Below are 17,688 nucleotides of genomic sequence, written 5' to 3'. Positions count from 1 at the left end.
GATTGTGAATTGCATTATTTTTATTGCTTTCCTTCTCATTTAGCACAAATTGTCTCTTTTTAGTTTAATTATGTGCCCATTAATAGACAAATGGATAAAGAAGATGTGGCATGTACATATGATGAATATATATTACTCAGCCATGAAAAAGAATGAAAATTTGCCATTTGCAACAACATGAATGGAACTAGAGTGTATTATGCTAAGTCAGACAGAGAAAAACAAATGCTGTATGATTTCACTTATATGTGGAATCTAAAAAACAAAACAAATGAACAAACCTAACAATACAGAAAGAGATTCATAGAACAAACTGGTTTTTGCCAGAGGGAACAGGGGTGGGGGGATGAGTGAACTAGGTGGAAATTAAGAGGTACAAACTTCCAGTTACAAATGAGTCACAGGGATGTCATGTACAGCACAGGGAATATAGTTCAATAATATTATAATAACTTTGTATGATTACAGATGGTAACTGGACTTATCGTGGTGATAATTTTGTAATGTACAAAAATATTGGATCACTATGTTGTACACCTGAAACTAATATAATATTGTAAGTCAATCATACTTCAGTTAAAAATTGACACAGCAATGGCATTAAAAAATGTTTTAAACATTGTATTAAGTTAAAAATATTAAATTCCACATATAATCTATGGCATAAATGGCACCTGTTCATCCACAGCCTGTACTACAATGAATAAAAATAGGCACATCATGTTCTTGATATTTCCTCATTAAGCTTATCAAGTCCAGAATAGAATCAAATGATGAGGGAACACCATGGTCTGGCCAGTTCACATAATGTAACTGATATAGCCTATGAGATTCATCTTGAAATTCAAGTAAGAGTGTCCTAATGAAGTAGTATGTTCTTGTTTGTTCAGCTTCATAAGAAATTTTAAATGGTGAAAATGTTATAGGGTCTTCTCCATACAAAGGCCAATAGTGCTCACATTTTTTCCTTCCCATCTCAAATTCACGACAGGCCATTACAATGATTACAACATTGTACTCCCATATCATCCTCCAAAAATCTATTACTGTATTTGCTAAAGGTCCTTGGGTTGCCACATATGCTTTTGGCCCATAAGCACCTTTAATATAATTTGCATTGATATAGTCTGAATCTTGAGAAGGAGTCTTTAAAGTCAATTTAACTCGGCTGTGGTCAAATGGCAGTATGTCCTTATATCTGTTCTTTTTAACATTTTCTTCTTTTTCTCCAGTGGCTGTGGTATAAATCTTTTCTGTTCTATACTTTGTTGACAATCTTCTTAGTTGCTTGCCCACTCCTGAGACCAGCTTGAGCAAAGGGCAAGGTTATAGATTTTTGATAAATGGTAACTGGTAAAATAAATATGATGTTAGAAGTCATCTCTAGCTAACATTCTAAGTTTTAACATCATGAATTCACAAATTTGTAAAGTCTAGCTTTAAGGGTTGAAGGCTTAAAAAAGTTAATTTCAAGATACATTGAGAATGACTGTATTAACTATGCATGACCTCACACCAGCAACCTCAGAAATAATTATACCAGAATTCAAGTTTAACTATTCACAATGAGAAATGTAATAACTATGGATGTAGGATAACCTTATCTAATTTATTCTTCCCATGAAATTAGACTTTATTATAGGGCCCTATGTGTGTAGATTAGCTATATGTACCCATCTCAATAGATACATACTTAATACCAAAAATAGTAAAAATCTTTGGCCATCTTACTTCTCTGAATAGGGATGGACACAGAACATAAAATGCAGGGCTTCTTTTAAATAATCCTTCAACAACTACCTCTCCTCACAATCTTCCTTGAATCATTGGTTCTGTGTTCTTTGGGGAATTTGGCATATGTTATGGTGATTCTCAAAACCTTCAATTTTTCCTCAGAAGAAAATTTTATTACTAAGTTCTAAAAGAACAAACAAAAATTCTAAGATAAGAAAGTTATTTTTCTGTGATTCTTTGGAAAAGAATACACTTATTATGATTTATTTGTTTGACTCACATTTTTAAATGTAATCTTTGAACATTTAGAAAGAATATCACTCCATTGTAAATATTTGTATCGTGTACTTTGAGTTGACACATTGCAGTGATATCACGTGTTGCCCTCCTGCTGTTACAAATGAAGGAATTTACAGATAAATTAAGGATCTTGAAATAGGGAAATTATACTGAATCATTCAGGCAAATTCAGTGTAATTATAGGATCCTAATAAGATGGAAGCAGGAAGGTCAAAGTCAGAGAAGATGGAACACTGGAAGCAGAGGAAGCAGAGATCGAAATGTCATAACTGCTGGCTTGCACATAGAAGAAGTGACCACAAGCCAAGGATTACAGTCAGCCTCTAGAACCTGGAAAAAGCAAGGTAACAGACTCTCTCCTGGAGCCTTTGAAAGGAAGTTCTAGATTTTAGCCCAGTGAAAACCATTTAAGATTTTTGCCCTCCAGAACTATAAGATAAAGGTGAAAGAAAATATTAATAAATTTGAGTTCTTTTAAGCCACTATGTTTGTGGTAGTATTTCACAACAGCAACAAATAATTAATACATATAGTTAATCAAAATAAGTCCTCGTAAGTGGAATAAAGAAAATTAGAAAGTTAATTTCTAATTAGAAAAACATATATAAAACATAAAAGCATTATCCTGAACAAAAACTATATTCTATAAAAATATTCCTTTACTTAATGCTAAACAACTAGGTATTGAGTAATGTTTAATCATGTTGACAGATCCTTTCTGAACCTCAGCCCCACTTTATGTGACCTTAGATAAGCCTGAGATTCCTTTTCTATAAAATGAGCAAAATGTTTATGAAAAGGGCTAGAACAGTACCTCACACATTATAAACAATCAACAAATGCTACTCATCTATTTGTTTCTGGTTATTATTACATCTTATTACATACCTTGCAAATAAAAGCTATATTTGTAAAATATAACATATAAACTGTGACAAATTTCTAGATCACTGTTCAGTCTTCAATCTGAAAATTTCAAAATTCTGTGAGCATGATAGATTATAATATCTAGTTATTTTATGGCATTATAGTTTAATTAACATGGGAACTACATAATTACATCAGATCAATAATTAAAAAAACCCGTAATCTCCCCAAATTAAAAAACAAGGCAGAAAAACACAGTAAGCATTCTAAATAAATTGCCTTTCTTAGTATACGTATTGTAATATGTCAAGCCTGAATTAACAACAAAATCTAAACTCCTATTTAATGCCTCTGAAAACATACAGTCTCCTTCATCTCCCAGCTTAATAGAAATCGGATATAGACATGATGTTAGACTATAAACTGAAAATTCAGAAACCTAAAACAGAGTAATAAATTTCTTTTTAACATCATGCTACCAGCAGAGTAGTCAATAATAATTGTTTGTAGAAAATTGTTTAGCCTTTCCTCAACTATGGCTTAGAAAGTAATTTCATCTGAAAGTATTCTATTTTAGCTGACACTAAGGACCTGCCTTTGTGAGTTCTATTAAATTCTTATGCACTGTGGAATTGTACTTCAGGGTAATTTACAAACTATATGTGTGATTGGTGATTAAAATTATCTTCAAAGACAGAGTTCTGTATTGATAACAATTTTCTGCCTATTGAAAGAGGAAGTGAACAATCAGGAAGGCAATAAGCTATACTTATGTGTTCTTACACAAAGGTGCTCAGTAGATCTCTTCTCAAGAAAACTGCAGTCAATTCAATTAATTTCTATAGAGAATCTGTATAAAGTTTTTATTATTATCATCATCATTACCATTATCGTTATTTTACTTTGTCTCAACAATAATTCTGTTGTTCTATTTACCCCTTTTTTACCAAACACATAAAAAAATCAAATATATTTTGGGTAGTGAAGTAATTTTGTATGCAGTTTTAAAGTGATCCCTGAAATTAATTTAGGCACAATAAGATATAACTATTATAATATACATGATATTGTATGAATATTATAAAACTATTAGAGAAAAATATTATAAAATAAATATTAAAATATTATTATAAATTTTCAAACTTTATAGAGTAGTAAGAGTATGACATCTATATTGAATTTAAGTAGATTGCTCTTTAGCTTTTTTTTAATTGAAAAAACTATTTTAATAGGCACACATTTGCTTTTTTTTTTAAATCTTCAACTTTCTTTTTTTCATTGAAGTATAGTTAATTTACAATGTTTGCTAGTTTCAGGTGCACAACAAAGTGATTCAGTTATACAGACACACACATATAAATATATTCTTTTTCATATTCATTTCCCTGTTCTTTAGCTTTTTGATTGTAGGCAAGATATGTATTCTTTTATAAGCCTTAACATAGATCCTGGCAAATAGAAGATGGTCCATATGTCTCTCTCTGTCTCTCTGACTCTCTTTCTCTCTTTCTTGCTCTATGTGTGTATATGTATATAATGTTTCTATATAAAATATGTACATACACAAAAATATATGATTATAGACAGGCATATGCATGTTTATATAATTATATATTATATTTCATGTATAAAATATATCTATAATATTATATATATTAGCTAAATAAATAAATGAACATCCTACAGCATATACTGTGTCTTGCTGTTGATGGCCCTTTCCTTCTTTGTTAGCAATTTATCTATCTCCATCTATACAAGTACCTCCATCACAGTAAAGATGAAGCAAACATTAGGGACAAAAGTAATATGTACAAAAAAAAGTGAAGCAAAAAGCCATTATAGCCCCACTTGTTTCACAATGTATTTTTTGAAGGTGGCCTTCTGGTTTAGAGCTGCAAGCCCATGGCCAAGCTATGTTTCAGGTCTCAGTAATGTTACAGACAGTCCAGTAAACAGAAGTATGACTGTTAGGTATGAGTGAAGAATAGCCTTGCAGATTGTGATATAGGGAGGGATTGAGCCAAAACGTAATGATTTTTAACTAAAATGAAATGAGGTTTCTCACTGTCAGAGAGAGGAGTTATAAGGAGAGAAAGAGTCAAAGGCAACATGAACTATAATAATTGGTGTCAGAATAATTGGTGTCAGAATAGTTTTGGGTGTAAACTAATAATTTTCAATATAGAGATAGGTATAGAAAGAAACATATGTATGCCTGTGTGGATTATGTGTGTGTGTGTTTATGCATGTATAAACATTCATATATTTTGGGATCTATTCTCTGAAAAATCCTGGAAGCAGTGACACCCCTGTAACGATGAGCAAATCTAGTACTCAGATCTTGCATTCCTAAATAATTAGAAATATTTCCAAATATCTTTCTCCACTGCAAGGAATACAGATTCTTTGAAAAAATGACCAATAAAAATCTGGAAAAAACAAAGAATAAAATAAACCTGGAATATTTTGCTGTGTCAGAAAATAAGCAAATTCTCTCTCCAAGATATATCAATTTTAATATTGAGATGCAGCTCATGCAGCTCAATATTAAAAAAACAAACAACCCAATCCAAAAATGGGCAGAAGACCTAAATAGACATTTCTCTAAAGAAGACATACAGATGGCCAAGAAGCACATGAAAAGCTGCTCAACATCACTAATTATTAGAGAAATGCAAATCAAAACTACAATGAGGTATCACCTTACACCTGTTAGAATGAGCATCATCAGAAACTTGTAAAAAACAAATGCTGGAGAGGGTGTGGAGAAAGGGGAACACACTTGCACTGCTGGTGGGAATGTAAATTGATATAGCCACTATGGAGAACAGTATGGAGGTTCCTTAAAAAACTAAACATAGAATTACCATATGACCCAGCAATCCCACTACTGGGCATATACCCAGAAAAAACCATAATTCAAAAAGACACGTGCAGGGCTTCCCTGGTGGTGCAGTGGTTGAGAGTCCGCCTGCCAATGCAGGGGACATGAGTTCATGTCCCAGTCCGGGAAGATCCCACATGCCGCAGAGTGGCTAGGCCCGTGAGCCATGGCCACTGAGCCTGCACGTCCGGAGCCTGTGCTCCGCCACGGGAGAGGCCACAACAGTGAGAGGCCCGCATACTGCCAAAAAAAAAAAAAAAAAAAAAAGACACATGCACCCCAGTGTTCATTGCAGCACTATTTACAATAGCCAGGTCATGGAAGCAACCTAAATGCCCATTGACAGATGAATGGATAAAGAAGATGTGGTACATATATACAATGGAATATTACTCAGCCATAAAAAAGAACAAAATTGGGTCATCTGTAGAGACGTGGATGGATCTAGAGACTGTCATACAGAGTGAAGTAAGTCAGAAAGAGAAAAACAAATATCGTATATTAACACATATATGTGGAACCTAGAAAAATGGTACAGATGAACCAGTTTGCAGGGCAAAAATAGAGACACAGACGTAGAGAACAAACATATGTACACCAAGGGGGGAAAGTGGCTGGGGGTGGGTGGTGGTGGTGGTGTGATGAATTGGGAGATTGGGATTGACACGTATACACTGATGTGTATAAAATAGATAACTAATAAGAACCTGCTGTATAAAAAATAAATAAAATAACATTTTTAAAAAACCCAGTAAAATAAGGAAAATAAGCAAATTCTCAAGGAATGAGAGACATCCTGAAAGGTCAGGAGTTCTAATTTTAAGAGGCTCCCACTGGACAAATATGAGACAAGTAAAAGTGAACACACACATACAAAAATATTGTAACAGATTGTTGCTCATTGATTAAATAAGAATTCATAAGTCCATACCAATATAAATAAATGAATAAATATATAAATATGGAGAAGAAAAACTCATCTTTATAGTTAAATGCCAATTAACAAATGCAGAAGAAGTTATGGAATTAGAAAATCATGATTTGGTAACCCTCCTGGCAATAACTGATATAGACAACTATCAATGAATATGAAAAGTAATGGGTAAAAATGTGAAACAGAAAAATTTTCACACAAAATATAAATTTACACAATTTTACACAAAGTGTAATTTTAGTCACAAAGTATGTCATCACAAAATACTCATAATTTACAAAGACAAAAAGAATGAAGATACCTGACAGATATTCCTATAATTTGGTGATCAAAGTTAACATGACCCACAATAGGGCAATTTTTTATCATGTACCAACTGACATGATGGAATAAAAAGAATATACATTTCATCTTCAATATCCCTGTTAAAACAGCTAAAAAAAGTAATCATGATGAATATCAGTCAAACAAAGACCGACACAGCATTCAGTAAAATAACTACCTGTAGTATAGTACTTTAAAAAACTCAGGATCATGAAAGTAATGAAAAGACTACAAAAGCATTCCATTGAATGTGATTAGAGAGAGTCGACAAGTGAATGAAATGTGTGATGTAATATTGGATCCTTTGCTATAGAGGCCGTGATTGGGACAACTGGTGAAACTTAAATGGAGTCTGTGGTTTGTCACTAGAAGTGTATTGATGTTTAATTTCCTGATTTGGATGTTTGTATACTTGTTATAGAAGACATCCTTGTTCATAAATTATAGACACTAACTTATTCAGGCTAATGGTTCATCATTTCTGCAAACTGCTCTCAAAAAACCCCAAAAAGATTGATAATAGACAAACAGACAGATATAGATACAGATGTAGATATAAATATATAGATACTGGCAAAGCAGATGAGATGTTAACAGCTGGGGGATCTGGGGTAAGCACATAACAGAATTGTTTACCACCTTTGCACACCCAGAAGCAAGTAGATCTTTTATTCAGGACTTGATATGATGCATTTTATTTTGTTTTTTAATTCTCAGCCACAAATTATCATCTCTACCTTTTCTTCCCTACTCTAAATCCTGGGTAATATTGATATTTTGTTCAGACTTTCAAGGCCCATGCTTTGGTGACCTATTCAATAGGATGGAGATGTGCATACTCATCTCTCTTCAATAATTTGTGAGAAAAAATTCTTCTCAACTGTCACAAATCCCATTTTGAAGGCAAATCAAAATACCTATTAAAAAATACCTATTAATAGCAGGAATATTTCATCAAAATATAACTAAGTCTGATGTTCTTCACTCATCTTTAATTCTGCTATTTTGTTTTCATAAACTCAAAGCTTTTCAGTCACATACAGAAGTGTAAGGAGAATATTTTGCATATGAATGCAAGGTCACTTTAGGTTTTAGCTGTACTATTTGTTACAAAATATCAGCTCATATAGATCGGCATATTCTCTATCACTGAATTAATTGCAAACTTTATCAACATGATTAGGAAAAGAAGCCAAAAAATATAACCAGTCACATTCAGTAAAAAAATCATTTGTTAGACTATATAAATCAGTGTACAACGATTAATATGTTAACTCTATCAGTCATTGGAATCAGGATATTTATTTATTCACCTCATCAATCTGAAAATCATTTCTTACATAGAAATATATATAAAATAGCAACACTTACCTCATACACAAGTTCTTTATGAAGATGGAAATATTGAAAATGATCTCCAAGAGATTTCTGGGCATTAATTTTGTAACCTGCAACTTTACCAAATTCATTGCTTAGTTCTAGTAGTTTTCTGGTGGCATTTTTAGGATTCTCTACATATACTATCATGTCATCTGCAAACAGTGACAGTTTTACTTCTTCTTTTCCAATTTGTATTCCTTTTATTTCTTTTTCTTCTCTGACTGCCGTGGCTAGGACTTCCAAAACTATGTTGAATAACAGTGGTGAATGGACATCCTTGTCTTGTTCCTGATCTTAGAGGAAATGCTTTCAGTTTTTCACCGTTGAGAATGATGTTTGCTGTGGGTTTGTTGTATATAGCCTTTATTATGTTGAGGTAGTTTCCCTTTATGCCCACTGTCTGGAGAGTTTTTATCATAAATCGGTGTTGAATTTTGTCAAAAGCTTTTTCTGCATCCATTGAGATGATCATATGGTGTTTCTTCTTCAATTTGTTAGTATGGTGTATCACATTGTTTGATTTGCGTATATTGAAGAATCCTTGCATTCCTGGGATAAATCCCACTTGATCATGGTGTGTGATCCTTTTAATGTGTTGTTGGATTCTGTTTGCTAGTATTTTGTTGAGAATTTTTGCATCTATATTCATCAGTGATATTGGTCTGTAATTTTCTTTTTTTGTAGTATCTTTGTCTGGTTTTGGTATCAGGGTGATGGTGGCCTCATAGAATGAGTTTGGGAGTGTTCCTTCCTCTGCAATTTTTTGCAAGAGTTTGAGAAGGATGGGTGTTAGCTCTTCTGTAAATGTTTGATAGAATTCACCTGTGAAGCCATCTGGTCCTGGACTTTTGTTTGTTGGAAGATTTTTAATCACAGTTTCAATTTCATTACTTGTGATTGGTCTGTTCATATTTTCTATTTCTTCCTGGTTCAGTCTTGGAAGGTTATACCTTTCTAGGAATTTGTCCATTTCTTCCAGGTTGTCCATTTTATTGGCATAGAGTTGCTTGTAGTAGTCTCTTAGGATGCTTTGTATTTCTGCGGTGTCTGTTGTAACTTCTCCTTTTTCATTTCTAATTTTATTGATTTGAGTCCTCTCCCTCTTTTTCTTGATGAGTCTGGCTAATGGTTTATCAATTTTTTTTTATCTTCTCAAAGAACCAGCATTTAGTTTTATTGATCTTTGCTATTGTTTTCTTTGTTTCTATTTCATTTATTTCTGCTCTGATCTTTATGATTTCTTTTCTTCTGCTAAGTTTGGGTTTTGTTTGTTCTTCTTTCTCTAGTTCCTTTAGGTGTAAGGTTAGATTGTTTGAGATTTTTCTTGTTTCTTGAGGTAAGCTTGTATAGCTGTAAACTTCCCTCTTACGACTGCTTTTGCTTCATCCAATAGGTTTTGGATCATCGTGTTTTCATTGTCATTTGTCTCTAGGTATTTTTTTGATTTCCTCTTTGATTTCTTCAGGGATCTCTTCGTTATTTAAAAATGTATTGTTTAGCCTCCATGTGTTTGTGTTTTTTACGTTTTTTCCCCTGTAATTCATTTCTAATCTCATAACGTTGTGGCCAGAAAAGAGGCTTGATATGATTTCAACTTTCTTAAATTTACTGAGGCTTGATTTGTGACCCAAGCTGTGATCTATCCTGGAGAATGTTCCGTGTGCACTTGAGAAGAAAGTGTAATCTGCTGTTTTTGGATGGAATGTCCTATAAATATCAGTTAAATCTATCTGGTCTATTGTGTCATTTAAAGCTTCTGTTTCCTTATTTATTTTCATTTTGGATGATCTGTCCATTGGTGTAAGTGAGGTGTTAAAGTCTCCCACTATTGTTTTCTTACTATTGATTTCCTCTTTTATAGCTGTTAGCAGTTGCCTTTTGTATTGAGGTGCTCCTGTGTTGGGTGCATATATAACTGTTATATCTTCTTCTTGGATTGATCCCTTGATCATTATGTAGTGTGCTTCCTTGTCTCTTATAACATTCTTTATTTTAAAGTCTATTTTATCTGATATGAGTATTGCTATTCCAGCTTTCTTTTGATTTCCATTTGCATGGCATATCTTTTTCCATCCCCTCATTTTCAGTCTGTATGTGTCCCTAGGTCTGAAGTGTGTCTCTTGTAGACAGCATATATATGGGTCTTGTTTTTGTATCCATTCCACAATCCTGTGTCTTTTGTTTGGAGCATTTAATCCATTCATGTTTAAGGTAATTATCAATATGTATGTTCCTATGACCATTTTCTTAATTGTTTTGGGTTTATTTTTGTAGGTCCTTTTCTTCTCTTGTGTTTCCCACTTATAGAAATTCCTTTAGCATTTGTTGTAGAGCTGGTTTGGTGGTGCTGAATTCTCTTAGCTTTTGCTTATCTGTAAAGTTTTTGATTTCTCCATGGAATCTGAATGAGATCCTTGCTGGGTAGAGTAATCTTGTTTGTAGGTTCTTCCCTTTCATCACTTTAAGTGTATCATGCCACTCCCTTCTGGCTTGTAGAGTTTCTGCTGAGAAATCTTCTGGTAACCTTATGGGAGTTCCCTTGTATTTTATTTGTTGTTTTTCCCTTGCTGCTTTCAATAATTTTTCTTTGTCTTTAATTTTTGCCAATTTGGTTACTCTGTGTCCTGGCATGTTTCTCCTTGAATTTATCCTGTATGAGACTCACTGCTCTTTCTGGACTTGGGTGGCTCTTTCCTTTCCCATGTTAGGGAAGTTTTCAACTATAATCTCTTCAAATATCTTCTCTGGTCCTTTCTCTCTCTCTACTCCTTCTGGGACCCCTATAATGCAAATGTTGTTGTGTTTAGTGTTGTCCCAGAGGTCTCTTAGGCTGTCCTCATTTCTTTTCATTCTTTTTTCTTTATTCTGTCCACAGCAGTGAATTCTACCATTCTGTCTTCCAGGTCACTTATCGTTCTTCTGCCTCAGTTATTCTGCTATTGATTCCTTCTAGTGTAGTTTTCATTTCAGTTATTGTATTTTTCATTTCTGTTAGATTGTTCTTTAATTATTCTAGGTCTTTGTTAATCATTTCTTGCATCTTCCTGATCTTTGCCTCCATTCTTTTTCAAGGTCCTGGATCTGCTTCACTGTCATTATTCTGAATTATTTTTCTGGAAGGTTGCCTATCTCCTCTTCATTTAGTTGTTTTTCTGGGGTTTTGTCTTGTTCCTTCATCCAGTACATAGCCCTCTGCCTTTCATCTTGTCTATCTTTCTGTGAATGTGGTTTTTGTTCCACAGGCTGCAGGACTGTAGTTCTTGCTTCTGCTGTCTGTCCTTTGGTGGATGAGGCCATCTAAGAGGCTTGTGCAAGTTTCCTGATGGGAGGGACTTGTGGTGGGTAGAGCTGACTGTTGCTCTGGTGGGCAGAGCTCAGTAAAACTTTAATCCGCTTGACTGCTGATGGGTGGGGCTGGCTTCCCTCCCTGGTTGCCTGAGGCAACCCAACAATGGAGCCTACCTGCGCTTTTTTGGGGGCTAATGATAGACTCTGGGAGGGCTCACGCCAAGGAGTACTTCCCAGAACTTCTGCTGCTAGTGTCCTTGTCCCCCCGGTGAGCCACAGCCCCCCACCCCGCCTCTGCAGGAGACCCTCCAACACTAGCAGGTGGGTCTGGTTCAGTCTCCCCTGGGGTCACTGCTCCTTCCCTTGGGTCCTGATGCACACACTACTTTGTGTGTGCCCTCCAGGAGTGGAGTCTCTGTTTCCCCCAGTCCTTTCAAAGTCCTGCAGTCAAATCCCAGGTAGGCTTCAAAGTCTGATTCTCTAAGAATTCCTCCTCCTGTTGCCAGACCCCCACGTTGGGAAACCTGATGTGGGGCTCAGAAGCTTCACTCCAGTGGGTGGACTTCTGTGATATAAGTGTTCTCCAGTCTGTGAGTCACCCACCCAGCAGTTATGGGATTTGATTTTACTGTGATTGTGCCCCTCCTACCATCTCATTGTGGCTTTTCCTTTGTCTTTGGATGTGGGGTATCTTTTTTGGTGAATTACAGTGTCTTCCTGTCAATGATTGTCCAGCAGCTAGTTGTGATCCTGGTGTTCTCACAAGAGGGAGTCTGATTCTGCTTTTTAAGCAAGCATTCATCTTGGCTGAACCACAGTTTTGTCATCCCTGTGGGGAGAGGAGCTCAAATCTCAATTATTTTTTTTAACCTTATCTGTAGTTCTTAGAGTATGCCTCAATTCAGAGTTCAAGAGTCAGTTAGAAACTGGCAATTTTATAAACAGATATGGACCTCTTCCTCTCTGGCCCTCTCATTTCCAGGATTTTCCCTTTCACTTTACATTGGTTCTGTTAGTGCTAACTCTATCTTCTATCTCTTTAAATGTTTAAGCTTGTTTTTGTTTTGTTTTTTCTAATAGGACTTGAATTATCCCTGATGGAGATGACTGGGGTTGAAGGTCAAGAAAATATCTATGAAAGAGAGAATGCTACTTAGTGCTATTTTTTATTCAAGTTTGATTTTTATTTACCAGTATCTAAGTGCTTTTGGTTATATTTAGTGGCTTCAGGTGCATTTTTGTTTACCAAAATTTATAGGTTTTATCTATGGGAAGGGTGGTCTTGTTGAAGCTGCCCAGCCATGACCCAAGGCACCACTGGTGAAGTATTTTTTACACAATGGAAAAAAAAGTAGTACTATATTATCTCTCAAGTACGGTTGACACTTGAACAACACAGGGATTAGGGGCATTGACCTCTTCCCCCTGCACAGTCAAAAATCCATGTATAATTTTTGACTCCCCAAAAACTTAACTACTAATAGCCTACTGTTGACTGGAATTCTTACCTATAATATAAACAGTTAACGTATATTTCGTATTTTATTCTTACAATAATGTAAACTAGAGAAAAGAAAAACATTATTAAACAAATCATAAAGAAGAGAAAATATTTACAGTACCGTACTATATTTATGCATACTGTAAGTTTACATCATCTGTTTATAAGACGAGTTGTCTGTCAGTACCTATATCAATATTGTTTTATATGATGCAAAACACTGTAGATGATATATGTATCACTACTAGACATTAAAATTTTTAAAAAAGATAATGTGAAAAAATATTTTTACAGGTAAAACAATTCATACATTGATAATGGAAGAAGCAGCAACATGATTTCTTTATGGTAGGCTAGTGTAATCTGTATGATTGCTTCATGGTAGCCTAGCCTATACACTAATGAATGAATCATGATAAAATTTTTATGGTATATAGTATTACAGTCATATTCATAATACAGTATTGGGAACATTGTTACATTTGTTTAAAAAATAATTTACCTGTGATTATAGGCTGATATGCAGTTTCTCAGACTATGAGAGAGAGGCCTATTCTAAGTTCTTTGAAAGCAAAGTTATAAGACAGTAAGAAAACACACTGTTAATTTTATATTAAATATTACTCACGGTATGCTTATATAAGGATAGAATGGCATTGACATACATTTTATGCATTTGTGACATACCTAACTTTATTTTTTCAATATTTCTAGGTTATGTGGGTCATATTATGTAATGTAATTCTCTCTAAGGGTATAATCTTAATTGAATTAAGGTAGTCACACAATACATATTTATTGCATGATACAAAAACAATAGTTTAAGGTTTTATATTGTTCTTTTGTTTAGAACATATTTGTTTGTTTCTTCACTTTGCTTGACTCTCTATGTTATTTTTTGTATATTAGGTAAGAGCCGCCTCTCTTACTCTTGAAGTAGTGGCCTTACACAGGAGATGAACTTTATCATTCAACCCTGGCCTATCTCTTGGTTGTTCTCAAACCTTTGTGATTGTACCAGCAGCCTATTTCATTTTTAATGGACCCCAGTAGTTGAGGTTGTGCCAAGAACTTTCAGTGTTCCAGAAGAGATCTCATTCACTACCTGGATTCAACATGATTGGAAGCAGATGCTCAGGCAGCAGCTTTTAAAGTGTACAAATATATACAGTCCTGTGGGACTACAAGAATAAATCAGGCTGGCTACCAGAGCCAGGCAATTTGGAGGTCTGAAGTTGATGCCCAGGTGTCAGTTGCAAAAACTGGGACTCCAGATGAGCGTATGAGTTTCTTTCTGGGAGATATCAGAGAGCTGTAGTGAGGTAGATGAAGACTGTGAAGATGTTACCTTCCAGCCTCCTAACGTGTGTTAAATTATTTGCCTCCCTCTCAGGCCAATGTTTGAAGAATACCAAATAAGCCTCTCCATCTGTTGCCTCCAAGCTGAGCCCTAAAGCTGTAGAGACTGACCCTGAAAGCGCTTTAAGAGCCCTTTCGCAGATTATTACAGCCTGTGGTCTTGTGGTCTTGAGCCCGCCACTTTGGATTTCAAAGCTACCTTTTGGGAGCTCATCTCTCAGAAACAGGTCTGAAAAGCTGGGTTGTCTGATGTGGGGTTCAAAGCTTTCACTCCTCACGGACAAACTTTGAGTTTGGAGTCCCCTCCTGATTGTGGGTCTCTGTGCCAAGGATGGAGTTTATGGAGAGATTGTGTACCAACCTCCCCTACCCACTTTGATAAGGGGTCTTCTTTCATTGGCCCCTCATGTAGGAGTTGCTTAGATGGTTTTTAGGTGTTTTTTTTTTTTTTTCCAGAGGGAGTTGTTCCATATTTAGCTGCAGATTTGGTGTGTCCCTGGGAAGAGGGGAGCCCAGGATCTTCCTATGTCACCCCTCTTGAACTGGAGTCCCCCCCACCAAATATTTTTAAAATGTGTGAAGAAATATACAGTAGCCATTCACTTACATTCTCTTGTACGTTTCATGTTTTAAAGTATATTTTAAAATTTGTATTATGTAATATGGAGACAAAATTTAAATCAGCAAAAGCACAATTGCAAAAACACAAACAGTATGTAAAAATAGCATTAAACATTTAGGAGATTAATTAGGTATTTAATATGATAGAGTAGAAAGTTTAGGACAAGGCCACAAACTAGGACTGTGGAAGTGCTAAGGAAAATGAACATTAGATAGCCATTACAATAATACCAGAAGGAACTGTTATCCACCCTTTTGAGTGGATCGCCAACAAGAGTGCTTCTGCCAGGTGTCCTTTGAGCCAATAGAATGAGACCGAGTTTGGTTCAGAGGCAAAGGGAAGCTTTATTCTTTATCAAAGAATGGAGAAGTGCATACTCCTGCTCTAGAGCACATGCACTCCCCAAAAGGCTGTGGGTAGGGCTGCTTTTCAGGGTTTCTGTCAGCGGGGAGGGGGTGGAGTTCTCGCCTGTGGGGCGCAGGCGTGCTGCACACTGTGCCCCAGACTGAGGTGCCGGGCACAGCATCTTTGCACACGGCCCACCATCGCCATGTTGAATTGAGGTGTCGGGCATAGCACTTCGCAGGGCACATGGTGCTGGTGTGTCAGGCACAGCGGTTCTGCACTAGAAACTCTAACTCAGTGTGTTAGGTGCAAGGCCTCTGCACACAACCCACTATAGGTGAGTGAAACTAGACTAAGCCCAAAGGAAGAGATTAGAACTTATCACCTGGATTACATCTTATTTTTTCCTGGGACACAAGTGGGCTTTGCCTGTGACAGTACTATCCATAAATTGAATAGGCAGTTGGCGAAGACGTAAGTGACAAAGATGACTAAAGTTTTATTCATGATTTGTGCACATATTAGGGCCAAAATCTATACCACGGAAACCTAGATTGGCATAAGGCTGACCAGGATACTGTGGTAGTAAAATGCACTGTTTTCCTGTTGGTTTAGGGACATCCGTGATGGAACATTCATACGTGAATGTGTAACTGTTAGTTGTAGATTTGGGTCTGGATCTTAAATGAGTGATGATTGCATAGAGGTGATGTCTGAAGCCATTTCCTTGGTTAGACTCACCCAGGGGTAAAATTACAAAAAAAGAAAAAAGAAAAAAGAAGGAAGAAATCCGTACCTATGCATTCACTTATCATCTAAAAGAAGAAAAAATAAAACACTCCTTAATATAGAGGTAAGCTATATATTATGTATCTTTAGAAAGTGCAGACACAGCATATGTGACATTCTGAATATGGGCTTCAAAACCTGAATCAGCTGTTGGTTGCCATGATATGTCCTATGAGTCAAGGCAAGTAACATTTCTGAACTTCAGTTTTTCCCCTCTGTAAAAATATCTAGCTAAACTTTGTCACTTTAAAAGTTGCTTACTTTTCCATTTTGCAAGGAAGAAAGGAAAATATCTGGGAATGGGATAAAGATAATGTTAATCATATGAGGAAAAAAGAAGGACTTCAAGTACCTTCAACTTTCTTCCCAGGATATCCAGCTACCCTAGAGACAGTTCTGAAGCCAGAGGGAGGCTCACTTGCATATACTTACTTGTTCATGGCTATTAAATGTACAAAATTCTCCACAAACTTACCACCTTATGTTGGCTTTGTTTTCTCCATCCCATCAGGGGTCAACAAAGGAAACTGCTGTTTCCCAGTTGTAGTACACACCTATTCCTAAGCCACTCTTCTCCCAAATGGTAAGACGTGAATCAGTCACTTTATCTTTAATTGTAGCAGTGTATGTATATTCATATGTCTATTGACAATGAAATATTTTAGCAGTTCCAAGTACTTCTGAAAGTGCCATTCAGACATATGGTACAATGTGTTTATACCTATCGTGGACCATCTGCTGTCTAGGCTCAACTGCACACTTATTTTACTTTTAATTCACAAAGAAAATGGAAAATAGAACTGGCCCATGTACCACAATTTGGCTGAGCTTTAAGCAGGTGCAAATTCAATAAGAAAACATATTTGGAACTATAAAAACCTCACTTGTTCTGTCCCCATGTGGGTGTATATTCTTTCCAAACCAATGCAAATGTTTCAGTTCCTTATGTTTAGATCTGTTGCACTGAGTTTATAATGGGGTCAGGTGGGATGAGACTGAGTTAGAAACCAGAGAACTCTATATCCTTTTGCTAAAAGAACAAGGGATGTTTATATTAATGCTTGCAATACAATTTTCTTGGTGCCACCCAGGTTTTATATTTATAAGAAAAGTAACAATTGTGAGGACTATTCTTTTTAAATAATTTTGCTTTTAATGTTATATGTATTGTACATAGAATGAAAATATAATGTAAGATTTCCATAGGCAAATCATCTTTCTTATTAAAAATGTGAAAATTTGTCAGAAACCAAACCACAGATGTATAACACAAAAAAGGAAGGAAGGAAGGAAGGAAGAAAAAAGAAAGAAAGGGAAAGAGAGAGAGGGAGGGAGAGAGGGAGGAAGGAAGGGAAATTAGG

At 35.6% G+C, this 17,688-nt stretch overlaps 1 pseudogene; it reads right to left on the bottom strand.

Annotated features, from left to right (window-relative positions):
• Positions 1–642: 642 nt before the first annotated feature.
• On the bottom strand, positions 643–15,745 carry LOC132508730 (tyrosine-protein phosphatase non-receptor type 12-like; annotated as a pseudogene).
• Positions 15,746–17,688: the final 1,943 nt, after the last annotated feature.

Source organism: Lagenorhynchus albirostris, chromosome 18, assembly GCF_949774975.1.
Source record: "Lagenorhynchus albirostris chromosome 18, mLagAlb1.1, whole genome shotgun sequence".
In the NCBI taxonomy this organism is placed as follows: domain Eukaryota; kingdom Metazoa; phylum Chordata; class Mammalia; order Artiodactyla; family Delphinidae; genus Lagenorhynchus; species Lagenorhynchus albirostris.
Note: the sequence above shows the minus strand (reverse complement) of the source record. Positions and strands in the feature narration are given on the sequence as shown.